The sequence below is a fragment of the Orycteropus afer genome, unplaced genomic scaffold, assembly GCF_000298275.1.
Source record: "Orycteropus afer afer isolate SDZICR_OR568_19922 unplaced genomic scaffold, OryAfe1.0 scaffold00210, whole genome shotgun sequence".
NCBI classification, from domain to species: Eukaryota; Metazoa; Chordata; class Mammalia; order Tubulidentata; family Orycteropodidae; genus Orycteropus; species Orycteropus afer.
This window is the reverse complement of record NW_006921797.1, coordinates 1,726,541-1,753,530: the sequence shown is the minus strand read 5'-3', so window position 1 is coordinate 1,753,530 and position 26,990 is coordinate 1,726,541.

The following is a 26,990-nucleotide window of genomic DNA, read 5'->3' as shown; positions in this document are numbered from 1 at the left end:
GGTCAATGACATGAGACAAAGTATATGTGAACTGCTGTATGGAATGTGAATTTGCTCTGTAAATCTTCACCCAAATCACAATAAAAAAAATAATTTTTTTTTTTTTTAAAAATGAGCCATCCCAAAGGCAGAATCAGCGAACCCACTAGCATCACTAAAGAGGAACCAGGAGTGAAATGCATCCTTTGGACCTGAGATCCATGCACTGAACTTCCTTAACCCAGGAGACAGAGAGATAACTATAACACTTTGCTGAGATGGCAAGAGATAGCTAGAGAAGTCAGCAGAGGCAGCATAACAAGATACAGGCTCAAGACAGAGCAGTTGGTTTCCTGGGCCATGGAGCAACAAACCTGGGTGCCTTCAGGCAGGAGGCTTACTGGTGGAGAACATCATACATGAAGAAAGCTAAAGCTCATTAAAAAGACAGGAAAGAAAGAAAAGACTAAAATTAATGTTGAAAGAGACTCCAAAACTTGCTTTTGAATGGAGAGTATATAAAGCAAATGGATGAAGTAAAGGAACTGAACAGATTACAAAGGGCAACTCAAGAAGACAAAGTGAAGTATTATAATGAAATGTGTAAAGACCTAGAGTTAGAAAATCAAAAGGAAAGAACATGCTCCTTGTTTCTCAAGCTGAAAGAACTGAAGAAATAATTCAAGCCTCAAGTTGCAATATTGAAGGATTCTATGGGCAAAATATTGAAGGATTCAGGAAGCATCAAAAGAAGACGGAAGGGAGGTGGAGAAAAGATGGCCTCCTGGTGACACACTCCACCCAATCCCTCTACAACAGAAACCCTGAAAAACGGAGTGAAACAGATACATATAGTTCTGGAAAACTAAGAATCAAATAAAAAGATAAAGAATTAGACTGAGCACTGATTGGAAAGGGAGACGGAGAGAAGACAGTGTCTGAGGAGAGAGAAGAAGCCAGGACAGATGAAATGTGACCATTTTGAGACACAAAACACATCATATACAGATGACAAGAAACCAACTTCACAGAATCCACACTGGGACAAAGACACAATGTGAGCAGATCTGGAAGGAACCAAGGTGCTCAGAATATGTGCTGGATCTGCAAGAGGAAAGTGTGGAAAAATGGGTGAGATTTCCAACAGCACAGGCAGATTGCAGACTGAGGAGGGAACCAGTGAAGAGAGGTCTCATGACTCATTATTAGTGATCGCTACATGTTCAGTGATCATTTGTAGGTATGTTTTTGTTGTTGTTGTTATGTGCCATTGAGTTGGACCCAACTCATAGTGACCACTCTTGGGTTTCTGAGGCGGTATCTATGGAAATAAATTGCCCAACCTTTCCTCCAAGGAGTGGCTGGTGGGTTTGAACTTCCTTCAGGTTAGAAGTCAAGTGCCTTAGGCACTATGCTACCAGAGCTCCTTTTATAGGTATGGCAGATGATATTTCTTTGTACGTGTTTGTATGTGGTATAAAAATGTCCACATAGAGACCAGGAGAAAAAGTTATGATAACTTTTTAGCCACAACCAAACATTTTGAGAGAGTGAGTCATTTGGCCTGTGGGCTCAGAGCCATAGTTGTGGGGGACATCAAGGTCAATTGGCACAATGCAGTCCACAAAGACATTGTTCTACTTCCTACTTTGGTGAGTAAAAACTGGGACCTTAAAAGCTGGGGAGTGGCTATCTGAGACACAACTACTGATCTCTCCTCATCTGGAGTAAAGAAAATCAAAGACATGGAAACAATTAGTCCTAGGTACTAGTGGACCATGGGAACCTCAGTTTTCATGACCCTGAGACCAGAAGAACCAGATGGTGCCCAGCCACCACTGCCAATCACCTGGAAAGTGACCAAAATTGGAGATCCTGGATACAGTGTGAGAAAAGTGTGGAACAAATCTCAAAGTAATAAAAAGGACCAGGCTTGCTTCTCTGAGACAGATTGCTGAAACCTCTGAGACTATGGCTCCTAGTCAGCTTTGGGGAAGTGAACTCACTCCTGTGGCTTAAATTTCTGCCAAACAATAGACAGGCATACCTGGTGAACAATTACACCAGGAGTTGCCCTCCTTAGAACAATCAACCATAGGAGACATGAAGAGCAGTATTTGGTCAGGGAGAAACTTCCAAAGGTAGGAATGCATTGTTAAGAAGGAAACAGGAAGAAGGTAACCACAGGTGAGGAAGTGGGAAGAGAGCACTTACATTGTGGGGATTGCAATCATTGACACAAAACAAAATGTGTATAAACTGTTGAATGGAAAATGAATATGACCTCTAAACTTTCACCCAAATCACAATAAAAAGTCAAAAAAAATTACATGATATTATTTGATAATTTCTGCATTCTGTTGGATCACCTTTCTTTGGATTGGTCACAAATGGATTTCTTCCAGTCGGTTGGTCAGGTAGCTGTCTTCCAAATTTCTTGGCATAAACAAGTGAGTGCTTCCAGGATTGCTTCCATTTATTGAAACATCTCTGAGTATTTTGTCTATTCCTGGAGCCTTGTTTTTCACCAATTCCTTCAATGAAGCTTGAACTTCTCCCTTCAATACCACTGGTTCTTGGTCATACGTTACCTCCTGAAATGGTACATTGATCAATTCTTTTTTTTTTTTTTTCTTCAGTTCCTTCAGTTTGAGAAATGCCAAGTATGTTCTTTCCTTTTAGTTTTCTAACTCCAGATCTTTGCACATTCCTTTATACTACTTTATTTTGTCTTCTCCAGCTGCCCTTTGAAACCTGTCCGTTCTTTTAACTTGTCATTTCCTCCATTTGCTTTAGCTACTCTCTGTTCAAGATCAAGTTTCAGAGTCTCTTCTGACATCCATTTTGGTCTTTTCTTCCTTTCCTGTCTTTTTAATGACCTTTTGCTTTTTCCTTGTGTAATGTTCTTGATGTTATCCCACAACTCATCTGGTTTTCAGTCATCATGTTAAATCTATTCTTCAGATGGTCTCTAAATTCAAGTGAAATATAATCAAGGTCATATTTTGGCTCTCATGACTTGTTTTCATTGTCTTCAGCTTCAACTTGAACTTTCATATGAGCATGTGAGGATCTGTTCCACAGTCAACTCCTTGCCTTGTTTTGACTGAAGATATTGAGCTTCCTCATCTCCTCTTTCCATGGATGTATTAAATCTGACTCTGTGTATTTCATCTGACAATGTTCATATGTAAAGCAGCCATTGATGTTGTTGAAAAAAAGGTATTTACAATGAATAACTTGTTAATATTGCAAATTCTATCATATGATCTGAGGCCATTTCTATCACCAAGGCCAAGTACCAGTGATTCTTTGTTTCCAACTTTCGCATTCCAATCACCAGTAACAATCAATACATCTTGATTGCATGTTCAGTCAATTTCAGATTGCAGAAGTTGGTAAAAATCATTGGTCCTCGTATTTGACTTTAATGGTTGGTGAATAATAGTATTAACAGGTCTTCCTTGTTGGTGTATGGATATTATCCTATCACTGACAGCATTGTTCTTCAGGATAGATCTTGAAATATTCTTTTTTTTTTTTTTTTACTTTTATTGTCATGAAAACATACACAAGACATTCACCAACCTAACAACTTCCACATTTACAGCTCAAGGACATTGATGACATTTTTCATTTTGTGCCGTCCTTTTCCAAAATGTTCCACCATCATTAGCATAAACTCAGTGCCCCGCAAACAAAACCTTCTACTTTCCCCCTCCCTCCCACCCCTAGTAACCATAATAATCTTTGGTTTCTTTTTTTCTTTTTTTTTTTTTTCCAACCTATCTAGGAATTTTCCCTCCTCTCCCCTCTCATTCCTAGTTTGAAACATTCTTTGTGATGATCAATGTAATGCTATTCCTCTTCAATTTGTCATTACCAGTGCAGTATGTCATATGATTGCCTAATTCAAAATAGTCAATACCAGTCCTTTTCAGCTCACTAATGCCTAGCATATTGATCTGTATGTGTTCCATTTCATTTTTCACAACTTACAATTTTCCTAGATTTATAATTCATATGTTCCATGTTCTGATTATTAATGGATGTTTGCAGCTGTTTCTTCCCATTTTGAGTCATGCTGTATCAGCAAATGGAAGTCCTAAAAGCTTTAGTCAATCCACATCATTAATGTCAACTCTGCTTGAGGAGGCAGCTCTTCCCGTTGTATTTTGAGTGCCTTCCAACCTGAGAGGCTGATCTTCCAGCATGTATTAGACAATGTTTCAGGGCCTTTAAAGTTTCCCAGTAATATATCAGACAGTGTTTCACTACTACTCATAAGGTTTTCATGGTCCAATTCTTTGAGAAGTGGATGGTCCTTTCCTTCTTCCCAGTCTGTCTTAGTCTGGAAGCTCTGACCAAGCTGAAACTTGTCCCCATGGGTGACCCTGCTGGTATGTGAAATACTGGTGGCATAGGCTCCAGCCTCATAACAACATGCAAGCCACCACATTATGACAAACTGATAGATGAGTGGTGGTACACATGTATAGTCACCATTTATGTTGTTGAAAAAAGGTATTTCCAATGAGTATGACATTGGTCTTTCAAGATTCTATGTGATCTCCACTGTCCTTTCTATCACCAAGGCTACATTTTCTAACTACTGATAATTGTTATTTTCCTTATTATCATGAGTATTTTCCATACATTTTAAACTCCTACATCAAAATGTTCATTTCCCACCACCAATAGGTGATCCTAATTGAAAATATAATTTAAGTGTATAATATTATGCTTTTAAAAGACAAAGAGAGGCATTAAAATATTTAACTTTGTGTTGTGATTTGTGTGAAATTTTAAAAAGCATATTCGTTTTACCTTCAATAGATCATACACATTTTGTTTTGTGATACTCATTGCATTCCCTGCAGTATAACATCTCACCTCCCACTTTCTACCCATGGTTACCCTTTCCTGTGCCCTTCTTGCCTATGCAATCTTCCTCCCTACTTTCCTCCCTGTGCAAATACTGCCTTCTGATTTCCCATGGTTGTTCTTCTAAGGAGTCCATCTCCCTGGTGTAGATGTTCAGCTCATAGGCTTATCTATTGTTTCTCTAAGTTAAGTCATAGGAGTGAATTCAATTCCAAGTCTAAAGGGTGACAAAAGGCCGTGGTCTTGAGCGTTTTGCCCGTCTCTATCAGACCAGTAAGGCTGGTGCTTTTTATGATTTTGAGTTTGGTTCCACATTTTTCTCCCACTCTATCCAGGATCTCCAGTTTTGATCACTTTCTGAGTGGTTGGCATTGGTAGCCAGGCACCATCTAGTTCTCAGGGCCATATAGGATGGGGTTCTTATGTTCCATTAGTCCTTTGGAATAACTGTTTCCATGTATCTTTGATTTTCTTCACTCTTCCTTCCTCCAGACAAGGAGACCAATAGTTGCCACTTAGATGGCTGCCTGCAAGTTTTTAAGACAGCGGTCACTACTCACCAAAGCAAGATGTAGAACAATATTTTGGTATACCATGTTGTGCCAATTGGCTTGACATCCCCCACAACCATGGTCCCCAGACCACAGGCCCAACAACCCATTCCCTCAAGTTGCTTATTTGTGACTAAGAAGTTATCTTAACTTCACCTCCTGTTTTGTTTAAACTGCATATGGATATTTTTATAGCACATACAAGTACATATGTAGAAATATCATCTGCCAAACCTACATGTGGTCATGGGTATATTCTCATTTACCTGTCCATGCCTGTCTACCCATGTACCCACCCATAGATTAGTGTTTGCTGCTACTGATAAGGCAGTAGTATGTATGCAATAGTATTTGCCTTTATTTTCTGTACCTCATGTGCACCTCTCCATGTCTTCCTTTCCCTTAGTGATACTGTGCTAGTCACATGCTTTTGTTATATTGATTTTCTCTTCACCCATATCAAATCAGTCTTTTAATTACCCATCTATTTTCCCTCCTTTCTCTTCACTTCTCATTCCTGGTAACCCACAAAGAAAATATTCCCTGTGTAAAACTTCCCTTGACTTTTTGCAACAATAGATTCATATAATATTTATTCTTCTGTCATTGACTTATTTCCCACTCAGCATAATGTCCTCCAAGTTCATCCATATTATGAGATGATTCACTGATTCTTCATTATTCTTTAATGTTGCATAGTATTCCATCATATTCATGTACCATAGTTTGGCTATCCATTCCTCTGTTGATGGGGACTTAGGTTGTTTCTATTTCTTTTCTATTGTAAATAGTGCTGTGACAAACATGGATGTGCATCTATCTACTTGTGTCCTGGATCTCATCTTTTGGGGATATATTCCCAGTAAAGGGATTGCTGAATGAAATGGTATTTCTTTTTCCAAATTTTTATTATTATTATTGTTATTTGGGTGAAGGTTTACAGAGCAAATTTACTTTCCATACAATGGTTCACATATACTTTGTCTCATGACATTGACCACAGTTTACCACAATGCAACAGTTCCCCTCCCACTTCCTCCCCATAGTTACCTCTTCTCTGTGTCCATCCCTCCTTGGATTCCTGCCCCCGAACTGTCTCCCTGTGCATAAGGAGCCCTTCTTTCTCCCATGATTGTTCTCTCCAAGGAGTGTATCTACTTGAGGTAAATGTTCAACTCATATGCCTGTCTTTTGTTTGGCTGGAAACCACAGGTGTGGGTTCAATTCCAGACCCAAAGAGCAGCTAGGAGCCATAGTCTCAGTAGTCCCACCAGACTCTATTGGACCAGCAAACCTGATCCCCCCCGTTTTTTTTTTTTCTCCAAATGATTTTGAGTTTTGTTCCACATTGTTCTCCCTCTCTATCAAGGATCTCCACATAGATCCCCTTTCAAGTGGATGACAGTGGTAGCCGGGCACCATCTAGTTCTTCTGGTCTCATAGTCATATAGGCTGCAGAGCAGATGGTGTACCAGTCACTAGGACTAATTGTTTCCATGAATTTTGGTTTTCTTCCTTCTTCTTTGCTCTGGACAAGGAGAGACCCATCGTTGCATCTAGATGGCAGTTTGCTAACTTTTAAGATCCCAGTTGTTACTTGCCAAAGTAGGCAGTGGAACATCTATTTCCAACTTTTTAAGGAAATGTCATACTGTTTTTCACAGAGATTATACCATTTTACAGTCCCACCACCAGTGTATGAGAGTTCAAATCTCTCCACACCCTTACCAACATTTGATGTTTTCTGTCTTGTTGAACTATGCTATTATTACTGGGGTGAGATGATATCTCATTGTTGTTTTGATTTCATCACTCTAATGGTGGCATAGTGCCTAAGGCATTTGACTGTTAACCAAAAGACTGTGGTTCAATCCCACCAGCCACTCCTTGGAAGGAAGATTGGGCAATCTACTTCCATGGAGATACTGCCTCAGAAACCCAAGGAGGGGTCACTGTGAGTCAGATTGACTCAACAGCAGTCAGTTTGGTTTTTGTAATGGCTAATGATCATGAACATTTATTCATGTGTTTGCTGGCTGCCTGAATATCTTCTTTTGATGAAGTAACTATTCATATCCTTTGCCCATTTTAATTAGATTGTTTGTCTTTATGATGTTGAGGTGTCGTAGTTTTCTATACTTTTTAGAAATGAGTTCCTTGTCAGATATGTTGTTGCCAAATATTTTTTTTCCTGATTTGTACATTTTTTTTTTACACTCTTTTGGAGAAGTCTTTTGATTCACATAAGAATTTAATTTTCAGAAGGTCCCAATAATCTAGTTTCTCTTCTGCTGTTTGTGCTTTTTGGGTTATGCTTAATCATCTATTTATACCATAAATTAGAGACCCCTAAATTTGTCCCTATTTTATTTTTGATGAACTTTATAGTTTGGGGTTATACATTTAGGTCTTTGATCCATATTTCAGTTCATTTTTGTGTATGGTCTGAGGTTTAAAAAAATATTCAGGCTGTGTTCCAATTTGTTAAGCACTTGACAACTAATGAAAAGGTTGGCAGTTCAAATCCACCAGAGGTGCCTGAAAATCTGCTTCTGAAATATCAGCCACCAAAAACCTATGGAGCACAGTTCTGCCCTGAGACACATGGCATGGCCATGAGTCATAATCAACTCTACAGTAATTTGTTTGAGGATATTTTGTGTTTTTTTTTGTTTTATTTTTTTAATCATTGTTTTTCTTAAGGAACTCACTGCTATAGGAAGTAAAAGTAAGCCATGTTGGACTTCCACAAAGATGGCAGAATAGGCAGACAAGCTACACAGATCCTCTTCAACAAAGAAAAGGAAAACCAATTGACACAGATACAGAAGATAATCCTGGAGACCTGAGCTTTGAAAGGAAGGATACAGAACCAACTAGCAGAAGAACCTGAATAAAAACAGTGAGTAAGGAGACAAATGGAACTGCAGACAGTCAGCTTTCCTGATGGCACAGACAGCCTGAATATTTCCAGGTGGTGTTAGGACCTAAGAATTTACCTAAAAACTGGCCCTGCTCACCAAGGGCTGCATGGACTATTGCACAAGTAGCTGACAACTGATACGGGAAACAGCAAAGAAGGAGACAAACTGAACCATGAACTTTCAGCTGTCCAGAGGGTGTAGCCATTTTGAATGTTTACAAGCAGTGGCCATTTTGGATATATAAAATGACAGCATTCTCATTCAGATTCCAGGGACCTAAGAATAGGCTCCACTTGCCAAAGACAGCACGGACATATGGGCGGCTGACAACAGGAAAGGAGACAAGTGGTGAGTACATATGTGCTCCCAATTAGCGAATAGAAAAGCACAGTACCCTTCTTACTCAAATAACATCCAAAGAAAACTAAAATCTTTGGTGAATCACTCCAACATATAATCACCAGTTAAATATAAATACAAAAACATCACAATGTCTCAGAGACAACAGATCATCACAGTCCACACAAAGAAGCAAGATAAAGCAGGAGAAACAAGGGACCAGGATACAGATCCAAACACATCCCTGAGGAATAAGCAACATTGAAATTCCCTGATAAGGAATTCAAAAGAATTATATTTAGGTACATTCAACAGACTGAGAGACAGAGCAAGGAAAACACTGACAAAATTGAGGAAAACACAGAGAAAACCCTAGAACAATTTCAGAAGATGCTACAAAAACACAATCACAAAACACATGAAAAATAAGAAATGATACAAAATCTTCAAAGAGAAATTCAGAAGATTAATACTAAATTCTCAGAAATAGATAACACTTTGAACAGGCAAATTTGCAAAAATAATAAATAAAATAAGTAGTGTATTAAAGTCCCCTATTATTGTGGAATTGTGTATTTCTCTTTTCAATTCTGTTAAAGTTTTATTTATGTATTTTGGGGCTTTTTCATTGGGTATGCAGATATTTATTATGGTTATGTTCTTTTGTTGAATTGGCCCTTTAATGATTATATAATGTACTTCATTATCTAATTTCTGGGTTTTGCCTTAAAGTCTATTTTATCAGAAATTATTTCCACTCCTCCTTTATTTTGGTTATTATTTGCTTGACATATGTTTTTCCATCCTTTGATTTTTAGCTTATTTTTGTCTTTGTTTCTAAAGAGTGTCTCTTATAGGCAGCATATTGATGGGTCATGTTTTCTTACTCATTCTCTTTCTCATTTCTTGACTGGTGCATTTAATCCATTTACAGTCAGTGTAATTTTTGATAGGTATGAATTTACTGTTGCCATTTTACTGTGGTTATTTTTGTGTGTGGTGTTGATGGTCTTTTGTTTAATATATTTTTCTGTGATGAGTTCATTTTATTTATAGGTTTTCTTGTAATTTCCTTTGTTATTGTTGTTCTAGTGTTTACTGAGACTTTATGGCTTTCTTCTTTTTTATCTTGGTGAGAAGGTTTATTCATTTTGTTTGAGGTTATCTTGTTATTTATTATTATCTTCTCAAGTTTAAAGCAGTCCTGTCTATCTTTATATTGCCTTAACTTCCTCTCCTTATGGAAGTTCTGTAACTACCCTCTTTTTGTTTTGTAGTTATCATCCTTTACAAATTGATATCTCAAGTTCCCTACTTCCAGTCTTGTAGGTTTATTTTATTTTTAAAACTTTCAGATCTGGATTGATTTCCAGGTGATATTGTCATGTGTCTTAATTTCCAGTTATTGGTTCTCTGTTTAAAAGACTCCCTTTAGCATCACTAAAGGTTGATCTGGTTTTCACAAATCCCCTTCATTTCTGTATATCTGGGAATATTCTAATTTTGCCATTGTATTTGAATGACAATTTTGTTGGATATATAATTCTTGATTGGAACTTTTTTTTTTTTCTTTCAGTGCTTTATATATATATCATCCCATTGCCTTTTTGCCTGCATAGTTTCTACTCAGAAATCAGAGCTTAGTCTTATTGGTTCACCTTTGTGGTGGCCATTCATTTTTCCCAAGTTGCTCTCAAGACTTTCTTTTTCTTCGGTTTTGGAAAGTTTGATTATGATATGTCTTGGTGATTTTCTTTTGCCATCTATGCTATTTGGGATCCATTAATTTCTTGAATGCATATCTTCTCACCATTCATGATGTTTTCTCGACAATTTTATCATTACTTTTTTGATCTCTTTTTGTTCTGGAATTCTGATTACATAAGTTAGTCTTCTTGACGGTGTCTCACATAATTCTTAGGCTTTCAGCATTTTTTTTTTTTTTTTTCTGATTTTTCTTCTGATTAGTGTGGAGGGCTTTGTCTTCAATCTCACTAATTCTGTATTCCATTGATTCAGTTCTACTCCTTTGCCCTTCCAATGCCTTATCTATTTCTGAAATTTTAGAAATAGAAATCTATTAATTTTCTAGATTTCTATGTTTTGTTTTTGTATGTTTTCTAATTTTCCATTTATTTTGTCAGTTTGTTCTTGTACTGTTTCTTAAAATTCTTGTAGAGTTTTTCTGTATTTTCCTTGATTTTGTATACATTTTCCTTGATTTTGTCTATGGTTTCTTCAAACTTTCTTTCAATCTATTGAAGGTACCAATTATTGAAGGTATTCAATTATTTTGAATTCTTTATCAGGTAGTTCCAATAGCATTTCTTCTTCCAGAAGATTTTCTGACCCTGTATTTTGGTCACTTGTTTGAGCCATCTTGTCCTGTGTTTTGGAGTGATTTGAAGTTGTCTGTTGTTTCTGAGACGTTGTAGTGTTATTGAATTAATCTGTTGATTTTATATTAGTTTGCTTCACCTTGATTCTTAGTTTTGTTCTGCTTTAATATATCCAGATAATGGGGTGGGTGTGTTACTCTTGTCACTAGTTTGGCAGCACTGAGGCACTCACCACCTATCTCTGTGTGTATTTGGTAGCAGGTGGGAGTGTGGGCATGAGTCTCTGACTACTGATAGTGCAGAGCAGCTAAGAATAGGCTGGCCAAGTGTTGGCACATTTAGTTATCTGTCCTGTAGTGCTGGAGCATGTGGTGGCACTCACTCAGTTCATGGAGTAGCAGGTGTGGCTGGGTATGGCTGGGTGGGGTCATTGACTCCCAAGAGCTGGGGAAAGTTAGAATAAAAAAAAAGGGGGGGTGGATAGAGAGGGGGAAAAAGAGGGAGATGGAGAGGCGAGACCTAAGAAAAAAGAAAAAGAGAAAAGAAAGAGAAGGTGAAGAAAAACAAATATACATTTAAAAAAAAACAGATGTAGCACAGTAATGGTAAAACTGGTAGCTGCCAAACACAACTGCAGTGGAAATGTGGCACTCACTCTGCAGGAGCATGCACCATTGAATATGGAGGGTCAGGGGCAGTTCTAGTAAATGTGCAGGTAGGTGCAGTGGGTGAGGTACTTGCTCAGCCAAATTTTAAAAAAGGGGGGGGGGATGAAGAAAAAAATTGTGGGTGGGGAAAAATGGAAGAAAAAAGGAAAAGGGGGAGAGAGGGAAAGGAATGAGAAGAAAGGGGGTAAAACTGATGTAAGTGTTAGCCACCAAACACAGCTGCAGCAGGAATGTGGAGATCACTCAAGTGAAAGCACACCACTCACTGCCCATGGAGGAGTGGGAGTGGGGGTGAGTACTGCTGGCCAAGGAAGGGGGCAGCAGGATTAAAAAAAAAAAAAAAGTGAAGAGGAAGAAACAAAAGAAAAGAGAAGGAAAAAAAGGGGCAGTAGATACAAGAACTAAGAAGGAAAAGCAGCACAGTAGTGATGAGAGCACCAAGCACCAAACATGGCTGCACAAGGGTTCAGCACTCACTCTGGCAGAGCATACACCACACCTCCAACCAAAGAGGGGTGGAAGAAGGTGCTACAAACCACATGGGCAGCAGGGGAGGGGCCTTAATTCTTCAGGATCCAAAAAAAAAGAAAAAGGTCAAGAAAAGAGGAAGAAAAAAAAGATGAAAAACAGCAAAGAAAAGGGAGGAGATGAAGAACTAAGCAGAAACATAAAGAAAAAAAAAAAAACAGAGAAAAAGGAAAGCAGCTCAGCACTGGCAGTGGGGGAGTTTGATCAACTGCTGGTTGAGTGGGTTGTGGGAGAGCTATACCTCTAATCACCAGAAGGCTGTGCAAAGTAAAGGAGGAGGATACATCTCTCTGGTCACCTGACCACTCGTGTGGGTGGTGGTGCAGTCCTGGGCAATTGGAGCCAATTTTCTAGCTCCTGCTCTGATCACATTATTTATAATTCAAAATGGCCACACTATATCAATTGACAGTTTACTATTCCTTGTTCACTGTATTCATTTAGTCTCTTCCTCTCATCAGTATTTAATCTACTTCTTTATCCTTTCCTTTGAAGCTCTGGAATCCAGGATTGTTATCCATAGCCATTTCCACTGTTTTTGAGCCTTTTTATGTAGAAGGTCTGGATAGTCTGCCATCTTGGATCCTCTTTCCTCTGTTTCCTTCTTTTGGTTGTTAGGAAGCCCGGATTCAAATATCAGACTCATCTGTAAAATCTATACAGGACTTTAAGTAACTTTAATTTGTGTGCTAACACAACTTTAACTTGTTTTAACATTATTCCTTATTTTGATTTTGATTTAAATTTTTATTTCCACTTCTATTTACTGAACTTGAATATAACATATACTGTAAGTGACTTCAAATAGTTTTCTGTAAATGAAATGAAATGATAAAACTAAGAATTATAGCCAGAAGAAGACAACAGAGTATAAGCAAATAAATCGTTATATGTTGGGCCGAAGTTGGAATATTTTTCCAACATGGAAGAAAGTAAGTTATTATCCAAGAGTTTCCTAAAATACGTGAAGGTAAGTTCTACATAAAATAAATAAATAAACATGTTCAACAAAATTATAAGTCACTTGAAATGAGGACAGTACATTTACCCTCTGAGTTGTTGTTGTTGTTGTTGTTGTTGTTTGCCATCAAGTCGGCCCCAACTCATAGCGACCCCTCCTTGGGTTTCTGAGGCAGTATCACTATGGAAGTAGATTGCCCAACCTTCCTTCCCAGGAGTGGCTGGTGGGTTTGAGCCGCTAGCCATCTGGTTAGCAGTCAAGTGCCTTAGGCACTACGCTACCAGAGCTCCCTTCTTTCATAATAGGATAATGATAATCAATGGTAATTGTTATTCTCCATTCAGCAAATTCTCCAATCAGCAAATCCACAACGTCTCCATCTCCCCCAAGATTTATGTGTTTTTGATTTCTTTTTTATTAAATATTCTCTGTCCAATTCTAGTTAGTTGACCTAATACTGTGTTTAGTGTTTCTGCTCTACCTCCTAATTCATTGTGTAATGGCTGGTATCTTAAAGGCTTACATGTAGCCAGCAAGCATAACAACTGCTCTCTATTCTCCTAAAGCAACAGAGTAAGAAGAAGAAGAAGGAATAGAAAGAGGAAATGAAATGTATGGCTAATTGCCTTCATGAACAACTGCTCTCTTTGCCATGAAACCAGAAGTACTGGATGATGCCCAGCTACCAATTGCTGAAGATTTTGTTAATAAGAGAGGAACAACTCAGAAAAGGAGAATAAGAATGGGTGCACAACTCTAAGAATGTAATCAATGTCACTGAATTTGTGTAGAAATTGTAGAATTGATATGTTTTGCTGTATATTTTCTAAACAATAACAATAAAAATAAATTAATATAAAAATATTCTCTGTCCATGAAACCCCTTTAGCACAGGAACTGCTCCTCCTGGAGAAGTATTGACATACAGAGGAAGCTGCAGGGCAGTACTCAATACAGGAATATGTAGAGTTTGAGAATAAACTCACATTTCAACATACTCTTTGTTTTCATAACACAAACTGCAGAGGGAAATTTCATCCAACTTGCCTCCCAGATCCTCCCTTCTCCACTGGCTTAGTTTCATTGTTCTAGAGCAGACAAGTTTCTAGTTGTAACCCTTGTCCTAGGGAGAGAATACAAGAGATCTCCAAAGCCTTTTTTGTACCTGAAACTTTATCTATAGTCTGGAGGGTTTCTCCACATAATATATGCATTATGTTTCAAATGTAAAATTTGCTGCTAGGTATAATTAATAAAATGCCTTAAAATTGGCCTAAATTTGTGGGAGTCATGTGTGTGTGTGTGTGTGTGTGTGTGTTTCTTCAATTCCTGGATGTTGTTGTTGTTAGAGGTCATCAAGTTGGTTCCAACGCATAGTGACCATATGTACAACAGAACAAAACACTGCCTGGTCCCGCACCATCTTCACAATCTTTGCTATGCTTGAGCCTATCGTCACAGCCACTGTGTCAATACATCTTATTGAGGGTCTTCCCCTTTTTCACTGACCCTCTACTTTACCACGATTTCCTGCTCCAGGCACCAGTCCCTTCTGACAATGTGACCAAAGTATGTGAGACTAAGTCTGGCTGTTCTCACTTCTAAGGAGCTTTGTGGCTGTACTTCCAAGACAGATTTGTTCATTCTTCTGGCAGTACATGATATTTTCAGTATTCTTCACCAACACAACTCATTTCCTAGATTCATACTTCATACATTCCACATTCTGATTATTAATAAATGTTTGCAGCTGTTTCTTCCCATTTTTGAGTCATGACACATCAGCAAATGAAGGTCCATCCAGGTCATTAAGGTCAACTCATATTTTGAGTTCCTTCTAACCTGAGGGACTCATTTTCCAGCACTATATCAGATAATGTTTCACTGCTATTCGTAAGGTTTTCAGCGACCAATTTTTTCAGAAGTGGACCTGACCACATCCTTCTTCCTAGTCTGTCTTAGTCTGGCAGGTCCATTAACACATGGCCACCATGAGTGACCCTGCTGGTATTTGAAATACCAGTGGCAGAGCTTCCAGCATCACAGCAACATACAAGCTACCACACAGCACAACAAACCAGCAGACAAGTAGTTAGATTACTGGATACAAGAGTTTAATTACCATGATGTGGGCATCTGTTGGAAACCAAGAAAAAACCCCCCAAAGAACATGATTGCAAGACACATGTTCTAATTACAGTTAAGAGATGGCAAGTTCTCTCTTGTGGTTGAATGTTTGCTCTAAGAGATGACAGGGTCTCTCCCACTGTCAAATGCTTAATTGGCAATACATCAGGTATTAAAAGTAGATGTTATTCCAGTAGTCCATGTTTTTGTCTTACTGGGATGTTTCATACTTTGGGTCACTGTTTCCTAGTAAACATTTGTCATTTTACACTCCTTATTCCTGAGGAGACTTCTGTGATTGTTTTAATGACCACCTGTTGTCCTTGAGCACATAGAGGAGTAAAACTTTAACTCTGTAGAGAATAAGCTGATTGTATGGATTCTAAGACTAATGGTGTAATCATGTACAAACATATAAATAAAGTAGAACAAAGACATCGGGCATTGCTCTTGCAGAATATGCAGGGTGTCCACCTGGTCCCTGTTCCTTAAATAAAAAGAAAACCATTAATCCTTTCATGTCACTTCATTTCATGATCTGTGCAGTTCTGTAGGACACAGCAGGCATCTTTTAATTTTTTATGTTAAAAAGAGGGCTTTTGAAATAGTGGGGACTTGCCAGTGCTAAACAAATGTTTTTGGATAGCACATAGAGGCCTGAAAGAAGACGATAGAAAAGAAAGCATGCTTAAGTGTTTGGATCTTCCTTCCCATAATATAAGCTCCTGGGAAGAGTTCTCAACAATGATAGACTTTCACTCTGATAATGTTTTGGTTACCTCGTGCCACTCTGACAGGAATATACCACAGATGGGATGGCTTGAACAAACAGGAGTTTATTCTCTTACTTGTGGAGGCTAGATGTCTGAGTTCAAAGTGCCAGGCTCTAGGGGCTCAGTGAAAGTCCCTTCACCTTGGGCTTCAGCTCTGCTTCTTGCTCCCAACCCACAGAAAGCCACTGGAGGCTTTCTTCACTCAGGCAGCTGCTAGCTGCTGAGGCTGACAAACCCAAGATTGACAAGCAAAAAAGCATAGTTCCAACATTACCAAACCACACAGCAGCCCATTCATTCAAGTCTATTAAAAGTCCCAAAATCAGCAGGGCATGGCAGGCTGTTGAATAATGACTTGGCAATAGCAGGGTCCAAGCATGCCAAAAAGCTGGAGACTTTCCTCAAAGTTGCTTCTTGTATACTGGAAGCAGTCCACATCTCTAAAGCAGCTACTTAACTACTCCAGTAGATTCCATCATGGAGTTAATTACCAATCTCACCATGGAGAATAACTATATCCAGCTGTCCAGCCACTCAACCAGGCCCAGCCAAGTTGACACACAATCCAAACTACCACAGACAAATAACTCTTTATTTGCTTCATCAGATTAAGTGGCTCCTTGATGTTACCTCCAAACGAAGTAAAATTGTCTCACTTTTAAATGTGAAATTATTCCTTTTTCAGATTATCTTTAAAATTTGTTCATTAAGTCTAATATCCTATAGATGAGACAATAGTAAGAACAATTTTCATAAACCTCTCTAGAAAATCAGAAATTATTTCACACACACACACACACAAAGAACTTCAGTTTCCACAAGCAATGTATGTGGTTACAGCCTGCAACTTATCAGTGATGAGTCAATACACTCTTTATCTCCTGTGATGTTTGAATATTTAAACATACCTCCAGTACTTCACTGTTTTTTTTTTTTTTCCCATTCCATTTTATCTCACCTGAGCTTTCCCCATTCTGAACCACATATTATGAACTGACATCTTCCCAACGCTTACTATATCCTCTTAGTATCAGAAACATTCATTCGGACTTAATCTAACTAAGGTTTGAAATGTGAGAAGATGATGGTATACCTGAAACTATTCTGCTACCTTTTAGCAGATGGACCTGAAAGAAGAATGGCAACCAACTAATCTTTCTTATTTTTCCCACAACTCTTCCACCACTGTCTTTCTCCCTCTTCAAGAATTATTCTCTAGCCAAGGTTTATCTTCCCTCAAAATCTGGAAATAAATAAAATTCAGCAAAGTAAAAAGAGAAATCACTGCATCTTAGAGATGGAAAGGACTGATAAAACCATGCCTAATCTCAATGCTTGAATGAGTGAATAAAGAAGAAAATGAGGCTCAGAGTGGCCTATATGGATGTCTTCACTAATGTCACACTTACCACTTACAACAGAACCAGGATTAGAATTCTGGTCTCTGGTACCAGTATAGAGTTTTTATATTTGGCTATCCATGTACCAGTGGATGGAGAACTGATTGAATATTCTAATAAAGCATTCTGATTCTAATCTGGTGCCTCTCAGCAGAAACTCTGAGGGATCTTAAATCTGGAAAAGCAGAAAACCTCCTTCATGGGTCTCTTCCATCACAGCAAGCGTGAAACTTCTAAAACGACTCAATTTTACATTTGCTTGAAGGGTCTTCTAATGACCTTATGGCAATCCAACACAGTCAACATTTCCTTCAGGGCCACAAGTTTTGTAAAAATGAAATAAATCACAACACTATTTTCTTCTCACAGAATGCAAAAGGGGGTGATGGGGCAGAATGATCTAATAATAGGTTGTTATTATTATATATGTATATGGAGGTATAGGGAGCTCTGGTGGTGCAGTGGTTCGGGTATTCAGCTATTAACCAAAAGGTGGGTGTTTCCAATCTGCCAGCTGATCTGCCACAGAAAGATGAGGCAATCTGCTTCCCTAAAGATTTACACCCTTGTAAACCCGATAGAGCAATTCTACTCTGTTTTATAGGGTTGTTATGAGTTGGAATTGACTCCATGGCAGTAGGTTTGGATTTTGGTTATGTGTAGGTATATAGGCTGCCTGTTGGTGGTGCTGTTAGTTGCCATCAAGTGGACTCCAACTCTATAACAACCTTACCCACAACAAAACGAAACACTGTCCAGGCATGCGTTATCCTCACAATTCTGCTATACTTGAGACCATCATTGCAGCCACTGTTGAAGGTCTTCCCCTCTTTTGCTGAACCTCTACTTTACCAAGCGTGATATCCTTCTCCAGGGAATGGTCCCTTCAGATAAAATGACCGAAGTAGGTGAACAAAGTCTAGCTTCCAAGAAGCCTTCTGGCTACGCTTCTTCCCGAACAGATTGGTTCATTCTTCTGGCAGTCCATGGTATTTTCAGTATTCTTCACCAACAGCACAATTCAAAGGTATCAACTCTTCTTTGGTCTTCCTTATTCATTGTCCACCTTTCACATGCTTGTTAGGTGATTATAAATACCATGGCTTGGGTTAGGTGCACCTTAGTCTTCAAAGTGACATCTTTCCTTCTTAACTCTTTAAAGAGATTTTTTTGCAGCATATTTGCCCAATGTAATACAATTTCTGATTTCTTAACAGCTGCTTCCATGAGCATTAATTGTAGATCTAAGTAATGCTAAATCTTTGACAACTTCAATATTTTCTCCATTTATCATGATGTTGCTTATTAGTCCAGCTGTGAAGATTTTTGTTTTCTTTATGATGAGGTATAATCCACACTGAAGACTGAAGTCTTTGATCTTCATCAGTAAGTGTTTCATTTTCACTTTCAGCAAGCAAGGTTGTATCTTTTGCATATTACAGGTTGTTAATGAATCTTCCTCCAATCCTGATGCCGTATTCTTCCTCATATAATCCAGCTTCTTGGATTATTTACTCAGCATACAGACTGAATGAGTATGGTGAAAGGATACAACCCTGATACACTCCCTTTCTGATTTTCAGCCATGCAGTATCCCCTCATTCTGTTTAAATGTGTTCTATGTGGTTTCCTCATGAGCACAATTAAGTGTTGTGGAATTCCTATATTCACAATGTTATCCATAATTTGCCATGATTCACACAGTCAAATGCCTTTGCATAATCAACGAAACACAGGTAAACATCTTTCTGTTATTCTTTGGTTTCAACAAAGATCAATCTGACATCAGCAATGATATCCCTCATTCCACATCTTCTTCTGAATCCAGTTTGAATTTCTGACAGTTCCCTGTCAATATACTGGTACAACCATTTTTTAATTATCTTCAGCAAAATTTTACTTGTGTGTGATACTGATATTGTTTTATTATTTCCATATTCTGCTAGACCACCTTTCTTTGGTAGGGCTACAAATATAAATCTCTTCCAGCCAGTTGGCCAGGTAGTTAGTTGTCTTCCAAATTCCATGGCATAAATGAGTAAGCATCTCCAGTGCTGCATCTGTTTGTTAAAACATCTCACTGGGTATTCTATCAATTCCTGGAGCCTTATTTTTTCACCAATCCCTTCAGTGCAGCTTCAATTTTTTCCTTCAATACCATTGGTCCTTGATCATATGCTACCTCTTGAAATAGTTGAACATTGACTGATTCTTTTTGGTACAGCGATGATGTGTATTCCTTCCCTCTTCTTTTGATGCTTCCTGCATCATTCAATATTTTGCCCACAGTATCTCCAATACTGTAACTCAAGGCTTGAGTTTTTCTTCAGTTCTTTCAGCTTGAAAAATGCTGAGCATACTCTTCCCTTTTGGTTTTCTAACTCCAGGTCTTTGCACATTTCATTATAATACTTTACTTTGTCTTCTTGAGCCACCCTTTGAAATTTTCTGTTCAGCTCTTTCATCTCAGCATTTCTTATATTTGCTTTAGCTACTTTAGCTAAGTTTTAGATTCTCTTCTGACATCAATTTTGGTCTTTTCTTCCTTTCCTATCTTTTTAATTACCTTTTGCTTTCTTCATGTATGATGTTCTTGATGTCATCCAACAACTTGCCTGGTTTTCAGTCATTGATGTTAATGCATCAAATCTCTTTTTCAGATGGTCTCTACATTCAGATGGGATATAATCAAGGCCATAATTTGGCTCTCATGGACTTGTTTTAATTTTCTTTAGCTTCATCTTGAACGTGCATCTGAGCAATAAAAGATTTGTTCCACAGTCAGCTCCTGGCCCTGTTTTGGCTGAAGATACTAAGCTTCTCCATTGCCTCTTTCCACAGATGTACTCAATCTGATACCTCTGCATTCCATCTGGTGAGGTCCCTGTGTATAGCCTCTGCTTATGTTACTGAAAAAAAAAAGGGTATTTGCAATGAATAAGTCATCGGTCTTGCGAAATTCTATCATGGGATCTCCAGCATCATTTCTATCACCAAATGATATTTTCCAGCTACCAATGATTCTTCTTTGTTTGCAACTTTCACATTCCAATCACTAGTAATCATCAAGTACATCTTGATTGCACTGGTCAATTTCAGACTGCAGAAGTTAGTAAAAATCATCAATTTCTTCATCTTCAGCTTTAGTGATTGGTATGTAAATTTGAATAGTGATGGTATTAATTGGTCTTCCCTATAGGCATGTGGATATTATTCTATCACTGACAGCATTGTACTTCAGGTTAGATCTTGAAACATTCTTTTTGATAATGAATGTAATGCCATTCCTCTTCAATTTGTCTTTTCCAGCATAGTAGACCATATGATTATCTGATTCAAAATGGCCAATACCAGTCCACTTCAGCTCACTAATGCCTAAGATATCAATCTTTTCCATTTCATTTTTGACAACTTCCAATTTTCCAAGATTCAAACTTCATCCATCCCATTTCCAATTATTAGTAATGCTTGTTTGCAACTGTTTCTTCCCATTTTGAGTCAAGCCACATCAGCAAATGAAGGTCCTGAAAGCTTTACTCCACCCATGACATTAAAGTCGACTCTACTTTGAGGAGGCAGTTGGAGGCAACTGCAATGGCTTTTTGGAGGGCCAGAACTGGCAGGGATGGCCAGGAGGCAGAGGCAGACAGCTTTTTGGAGGGCTGGAACTGGTAGGGAAGGCCAGGAAGTGGGAGTGGAGCAGCTTGGAACAGCTAAGGAAGACAAACTCATCTGTCAGTTTGTCATCCTGTGGTGGCTTATGTGTTGCTGTGAGGCTGGAGGCTGTGCCACCAGTGTTTCAAGTGCCAACAGGGTTAGCCATGGTGGACAGGTTTCAGTGGTGCTTCCAGGCTACGACAGACTCAGAAGAAGGAAGAGGCCATCCACTTCTCAAAGAAATGGCCAGTGAAAACCTTATGAAGAGCAGGGAAACACTGTCTGTTATATTACTGAAGAATAGCCCTGAAACATTGTCTGATATAGTGCTAGAGGATGAGCCCCTCAGGTTGGAAGTCATTCAAAATATGACTAGGAAAGAGCTGCCTCCTCAGAATAGAGCCAACCTTGATGATGTGGATGGATTAAAGCTTTCAGGACCTCCTTTTGCTGATGTGGCACTACTCGAGATAACAAGAAACAGCTGCAAACATTAATAATCAGAACATGGAATATACAAAGTAGGAATCTAGGAAAACTGGAATTTGTCAAAAATGAAATGGAATGCATAAAGGTCAATATCCTAGGCATTAGTGAGTTGGGATTGACTAGTTTTGGCCATTTTGAATCAGACAACCTATGATCTTCTATGCTGAGAATGACAAATTGAAGAGGAATGGCATGGCATTAATCACTAAGAATGTTTCAAGATCTATCCTGAAGTACAACACTGTCAGTGACAGGATAATATCCATACATCTATGAAGAAGACCAGTTAGTATTACTATTATTCAAATTTACACACCAACCACCAAAGCCAAAGATGAGGAAATTGAAGATTTCCACCAACTTCTGTACTCTGAAATCAGCTGAACATGCAATTGAGATGTGTTAATTACCACTGCTGATTGGAATGCAAAAGTTGGAAACAAAGAAGAATCACCAGTAGTTGGAAAATACAGTCTTGGTGATAGAAATGATGGTGCAGATCACATGATAGAATTTTCCAAGACCAATGACTTATTAATTGCAAATACCTTTTTTCAACAACACAAATGGCAGCTATACATGTGGGCTTCACCAAATGGAGTACACAGGAATAAAATGGACTACATCTGTGGCACAAGGCATTGGAGAAGCTCAATATTTTCAGCCAAAACAAGATCAGGAGTTGAATGTGGAACAGACCATCAACTACTCATATGAAAGTTCAAGTTGAAACTGAAGATAATTTAAAAACTCCACTAGAGCCAAAATATGACCTTGATTTCGTCCCTCTTGAATTTAGAGACCATCTGAAAAATAGATTTGATGCATTGAAAACCAGAAGAATTGTGGGATGACATCAAGATAATCATCTGTGAAGAAAGCAGTTATTAAAAAGATGGCAAAGGAAGAAAAGACTGAAGTGGATGACAGAGGAAACTCTGAAACTTGCCCTAGAATGGAGAATAGCTAAAGCAAGTGGGAGAATTGACAGGATAAAAGAGCTGAACAGAAGATTTCAAAGAGCAACTTGAGAAGACAAAGTCAATTATTATACTGAAATGTGCCAAGAGTTGGATTTAGAAAACCAAAAGGGAAGAACATGCTTTGCATTTCTCAAGCTGAAAGAACTGAGGAAAAAATTTAAGCCTCGAATTGTAATATTGAAAGATTCCATGGGAAATATGTTGAATGATGCAGGAAACATCAAAAGAAGATGGATGGAATACACAGAGTCACTATACCAAAAAGAATTCGTAGATTATCATCCATTTCAGGAGGTGACACATGATCAAAAACCAATGGTATTGAAGGAAGAAGTCAAAGCTGCACTGAACGATTAGCAAAGAACAAGACTCTAGGAATTGATGGAATACCCAATGAGATGTTTCAACAAATGGATGCCCTGCTGGAGGCACTCACTCAACTACACCAAGAAATTTGGAAGACAGCTACCTGGTCAACTGACTGGAAAAGATCCATATTTGTATCCATTCCAAAGAAAGGCAATCCCACAGAATGTAGAAATTATCAAACAATATCACTGATATCATACGCAAGTAAAATCTTATTGAAAATAATGCAAAAACGGTTGCAGCAGTATATTTACAGAGAACTTCCAGAAATGCAAGCTGGATTCAAAAGGGGACATGGAGCAAGGGATATCATAGCAGATGTCAGATAGATCTTGGCTGAAAGCAAAGAATACCAGAAAGGTGTTTACTTGTGTTTTATTGACTATGCAAAAGCATTCAATTGTGTGGATCATAACAAATTATGGACAACTTTGAGAATTCCAGAAAATTCCAGAACACTTAATTGTACTCATGAGGAACATGTACATAGACCATGAAACTGTCATTTGAACACAACAAGGGGATACTACATGGTTTAAAATCAAGAAGGGAGTACATCACAGTTGTATCTTTTCACTGTACTTATTCAACTTGTATGCTGAGAAAATCATCAGAGAAGCTGGACTATATGAAGAAGATCATGGCATCAGGATTAGAAGAAGGCTTATTAACAATCTGCAATACACAGATGACACAACTTTGATTGCTGAAAGTGAAGATGACTTAGAGCACTTACTGATGAAAATTAAAGATTACAGTCTACAGTATGGATTACACCTCAACATAAAGAAAACAAAAATCCTCACGACTGGACCAAAAAGCAACATCATGATAGAAGAAGAAAAGACTGAAGTTGTGAAAGACTTCATATTACTTGGTTCTACAATCAATGTCAATGGAAGCAGCAGTCAAGACATCAAAAGACATATTCCATTGGGCAAATCTGCTGCAAAAGACCTCTTTCAAGTGCTGAAGAGTGAAGATATCTCCTTAAAGACTGTTGTTGTTGTTGTTGTTGTTATGTGCCATCGAGTCAGACCTGTCTCATAGTGACCCCTCCTTGGGTTTCCGAGGCGGTATCACTACGGAAGTAAATTGCCCCATCTTCCTTCCGAGGAGTGGCTGATGGGTTTGAACCACCAACCTTCTGGTTAGCAGTCAAATGCCTTAGGCACTACGCTACCAGAGCTCCTCCTTGAAGACTAGGATGCAACTAATCCAAGCCATGGTATTTTCAATCACCTCATATGCATGTGAGAGCTGGACAATGAATAACGAAGATTGAAGAAGAGTTGATGCTTTTGAGTCGTGGTGTTGGCAAAGAATGCTGAAAGTACCATGGACTGCTAAAAAGACAAACAGATCTCTCCTGGATGAAGTGTGGCCAGAATGCTCCTTGGAAAGTGAGAATGGGCAGGCTTCGTCTCACCCACTTTGGTCATGTTGTCAGAAGGGACTATTCCCTGGAGAAGGATGTCATGCTCAGTAAAGTGGAAGGTCAACAAAAGAGGGGAAGGCCCTCAATGAGATGGATAGAAATGGTGGCTGCAGCAATGGGCTCAGGTATAATAGGGATAGTGAGGCTGGCACAGGACCAGGCAGTGTTTCATTCTGTACATAAGGTCACTATGGGTCGGAGATGACTCGACGGCACATAACAACAACAACATCCAATTTGAGGGGCTCACCTTTGACACTATATCAGACAATGTTTCAGGGCTATTCTATGAGTTTTCCAGTAATATATCAGACAGTGTTTTACTATAATTCATAAGACTTTCATTGGCCCAGTTTTTCATAAGTGGATGGCCCCATCCTTCTTCCCAGACTGTTTCTGTCTGGAAGGTCCACTGAAACCTGTCCAACATGTATTTGAAATACCAGTGGCATAGCCTCCAGCCTCACAGCAACATGCAAGCCACCTCAATACAACAAACTGACAGAACGGTTGCCTAGATAGTGCAACTGTTTAAGCATCGAACTACCAGACCGAAGTTTGGTGATTCAAACCCACTCAGCGAGATGCCTCAGAAATCAGGCCTGGGAGACTTCCAGTAAGATGGTAGAATAGACAGACCAGCTACACAGAAAGTTTTCTTTCTTTTCAAGAAAGAAAAGAGAAACCAATTGAAACAGATAAAGAAGACAGTCCTGGAGCCCAGAATTATGAAAGGAAGGATACAGAAGTAGATTAAAACAAACTAGTAGAAGAACCTGAATGAAATTATTAAGTAAGGAGATAAATGGAGTTGCAGACTGTCAGCTATCCTGACAGCATGGACAGCCTGAATATTTCCAAGTGGTGTTAGGATCTGAGAATTAACCTAAAAATCAGCCCTGCTCACAAGGGCTGCATGGACTACTGCACGGGTAGCTGACAACTGAAAAGAGAAACAGCAAAGAAGGAGACAAACTGAGCTGTTGACTTTTGACTGTCCAGACTTCACAGCAATTTTGAATGTTTAGAAGCAGTGGCCATTTGGGATATTTAAAGTGACAGCATCTCATTCAGATTCCAGAGACTTAAGAATAGGCTTCTCTTGCCAAAGACACCACAGACATACAGGAGGCTGACAACTGGAAAGGACACAGGTGGTGAGTGCATAATTGCTGCCAACTAGTGAATAGAAGAGCACAGTGCCCTGCCTATTCAGATACATCCAAAGAAAACAAAAAATCTTGGACAAATCACTCCAACATAAAATCGCCAATTAAATATAAACACAAAAACATCAAAGTGTCTCAGAGACAATAGACCATCACAGTCCACATAAAGAAGCAAGATGAAGCAAGATAAATCAGTAGAAACAAGGGACAAGGATACAGACCCAGAACACATCCCTGAGAATGAAGCAGCATTGTAACTCCCTGATAAGGAATTCAAAAGAATTATATTTAGGAACCTTCAATGGATTGAGAGACAGATCAAGGAAAACACTGACAAAATTGAGGAAAACCCAGAGAAAACCCTAGAATAATTTCAGAAGACAATACAAGAACAAAATGACAAAATACATGAAAAATAAGAAATGATACAAAATCTACACATAGAAATCCAGAACATTAATACAAAATTCTCAGAAATAGAGAACACATTGAAAAGGCAAAGGAGTAGAATTGAATTAATGGAAGACAGAATAGTGAGACTGAAAACAATACCTCAATACTTCTTTGGAATGGGATTAATCTGAAAAAAGGAATCAAAATAAAGTGAAGAAAGGCTAAGGTTCACTTGGGATATCATCTAAAGGAATAATCTACATGTAATCAGGATTCCAGAACAGGAAGAGACAGAGAAAACTGTCGATGATATGTTGGAAGAGAAAGTAAACATCTTTCTGATATTCTTTGCTTTGAGCCAAGATCTGTCTGACATCAGCAATGATATCCCTCATCTTGCATCCTCTTGTAAATCCAGCTTGCATTTCTGGAAGTTCTCTGTCAATATACTGCTGCAACCGTTTTTAGATTATCTTCAGTAAGATTTTACTTGCATGCTATATTAATGGCATTGTTTGACAATTTCCACATTCTGTGGGATCACGTTTCTTTGGAATGGGTACAAATATGGTTCTCTTCCAGTCAGATGGCCAGGGAGCTGTCTTCCATATCTCTTGGCATAGCCAAGTTATTGCCTCTGGCAGGGCATCCATTTGTTCAAACATCTCAATGGGTATTCCTTCAATTCCTGGAGACTTGTTCTTTGCCAATTCTTTCAGCACAGCTTTGACTTCTTCTCTTAGTACCATTGGTTCTTGAACATATGGCACCTCCTGAAATGGATTAAGATCAACCAGGTCTTTTTGGTACAGTGACTCAGGGTATTCCTTCCATCTTCTTTTGATGCTTCCTGAATCATTCAATATTTTGACCATAGAATCTTTCAGTATTGCAACTTGAGGCTTAATTTTTTTCCTCAGTTCTTTCAGCTTGAGAAATGCTGAGTGTGTTCTTCCCTTTTGGTTTTCTAACTCCAGGTCTTTGCACATTTCATTATCATAATTGGCTTTGTCTACTCG